Raw genomic sequence first — 2,938 nt, 5'->3', positions numbered from 1 at the left:
GAAAAAAAAATTTCAATTTCATTATTATTCAACTTTTTAATTTATAAGATTTATTCCTTATTATTTTAATAAACTTGAGAAAATAAAATATTAATAAATTATTTTTCAGTTTATTTTTCATAACATAACCAAACACTGGAAAATGTTTTCCAGTTCATTTTCTATAACACTATCAAACATCGGAAAATACTTTACTTCTCTTAAATTCACTTTCCAAAAAGAAACAACTTTCCTGCAAACAAATGGAGCCTTAGTTTTAGTTTATATTGACATTATAATTGTTACAGGGAACGCAATAGCTTTGTCAATGGCATTATCCAACAATTTGGATCCACATTCTCTATCAAAGACATGGGATCTTTGCATTTTTTTTCTAGGGAATAGAAGTGATCCCAAAACCCCATGGCTTGTTCCTGTCACAACACATACATTTGGCCTAGGGAGCTGCTCTCGCGAACTTCTATGGACAATGCTAAAAAGATAGTCACTCTTATGTCCATTACTACCAAGCTTCACATTCGTGATGAGTCCACTCTTGCTAATAGCACTGTACATCAAAAAAACCTTTGCCTTTGTAGTTAGCTGACTATGTCAATTCATGCAATAGCCAACCACAATTCATTGAGCTGCAGCAAAGAGACTACTAAGGTATCTCAAGCACACAATGTTTCATGGCATTCTGTTGCAAAAGGATGATCAGTTCCACCTCAAAACTTGGAGTGATGCGAATTAGGCATGCTGCAACTTCAGAGACCAAATGGCTACGATAATATTGGGGCCAATCATTTTAGTTTAAACATCGTACAACACACGTTAATGAAGCACAATGAAATTGATCTCCTTTTTGTTCAGGATCTTGTAAAGAAAGGCACGATTTCTCTGTATCACATTCATACCATTAATCAACTAGCTGATCTTCTAAGAAAATCTCTACCATGATTCCCACTTGCTGAGACACGGTTGGTGTTGCCGATGACACCTCCATCACATCCATACCTTGTCAAGAAAGGCAGGATTGGTGTTGCCGATGACACCTCCATCACATCCATACCTTGTCAAGAAAGGCACGATTGGTGTTGCCGATGGCACCTCCATCTTGCGGGGAATGTAAAGGAAGCTGTTATTTCTGCAAGAAATCAACAAGGAAAGCTATCATCACTAGCTATCAAGATGTAATCGCAGCCTTGATTTCTAGTCTTTAATTAGGAAATCTATACAACTAGAATACTTATGTATAGCTCAAGTTTTGGACCAACTTCAGCTCCTCAAATCTGTATTTATTCACATACTGTTTCAACAGCAAGATACAAAATAAAACAATTAATTTCTTGATTAACTTCTCTATATCGAGCTTATAGATATTTGGTCTAGTAGTTTGTTAATTCAACATGTACTTGGGCTTAAGAATTAGCTGAGCCTAACAATGTTGGATTATCACCTTTTCTTTAACCATTTTAAACATAAATTTAGATAAAAATAACATATATAAATCATGTTAATTTATCAATAGCCTCCTATGTTTTTATGTATTAAATATATAAAAAATTAAAAAATTATCAGCTTTAATAAAAATATTTGTAGCTGAAAATTATTTGTCTCATCAATAACAAACTTTTTACTTTTTGCAGGAGATTCATCTATCCCACGTAAAACTGTTAGGATTCTTCACAGCTAAATGGCTCATCTTCTTGATGAATGAAAAAATGTTTTACTTTCATCGTAAGATTTGTCTGTCTCACTTCGACCTATTGGGATTTGTCGTGAATAGGTGACCATGAATAACATGCTTGGGAGCTAATCCTTCCTAGTTCCCACCTAATTTATATTTTTCTATGGATTGAGGATGTTTGGTTTCCTTTTTTTCCAACAATTTCTTTTATTATTCTTATTTTTTAATATAATGCTTTCTTGATTGTTATTTTACTCTCTCTTTCTAATTTTTTTTTTATGGTAAGTTATATTCAAATTTCAAAAGTATCAATAAAATATTAAAATTTCACTCTTTCTAAACATTTTTATATGAAAAAAATGAAAAAAATCTTTTTTATAAGAAAAATAAAAAAGGAAAAAAAAATCAAGTATGAGATATTTTTTTCATTAAAATTTAAACCTTTTATTTACCTGGTTTGTAAAATGTGATCTTTTAGAAGAATGAGGCAAAATATTACGTCTTCAAATTTAAAAGGAGTCAAAGTAATTTTTTCCTTCAATTAATAATTTGAGTCCCTCTCTTTGATGAATTTCATAATAATATTATAATTAAGAGATTATACACGAAGATTATACACGAAGCATGCAAAACTGGATTTTGGTTTTATTTTACTAGCGTTATCTAGAGTAATTTGGTCCTTTCTTTCCTTTTTTGAAGAAAATTCCTAACTATTATATCGATTGCCATGAGTAGAATGTCAAAGATATAATTACGGCAGATTTTGTTGCCAATGATAAAAATAAAAAATTGGGCCTGCATAGATATTAAAATCGTAAAAACACCAAAAAAAAAACCGACATTTGAAGCGAATGAGAGCATGTTGCTAGCTTAGCAACAGTTTTGGCATTTGGTTAAAATGAAAAACGAAAAGTAAAGAAAAAGCAGTAGCCACTGGCATTTGAATTCATCATGCCCAAGGATGACCATGTGTTGACATTTTCTGCAGGCATTGAACATTTCATAAATTGCCATTATTATAAAAATTCACCAGAAAAAACTGAAGAAGCCGGTGAACTTTTAACGAATCCCAATGCTTCCAGTAATAAATCAAGATTCCGGGGATACATGTAGAAATAAATTCACATGGAAAAAGATAATAAATGTACAAATTGAATTTTTCATCATTATGGAATCTGATCGATTATAAAGTAGAAAAAAATTTAAGTGGGACATCAATTTACATCCTAAGATCATGTTACCAAGTAATATGTGCTGTGTCAATGTAAG

This window comes from Populus euphratica, unplaced genomic scaffold (genome assembly GCF_000495115.2).
Source record: "Populus euphratica unplaced genomic scaffold, PopEup_1.0 scaffold1428.1, whole genome shotgun sequence".
Classification (NCBI taxonomy): Eukaryota; Viridiplantae; Streptophyta; class Magnoliopsida; order Malpighiales; family Salicaceae; genus Populus; species Populus euphratica.
This window is presented reverse-complemented; position numbering follows the sequence as displayed.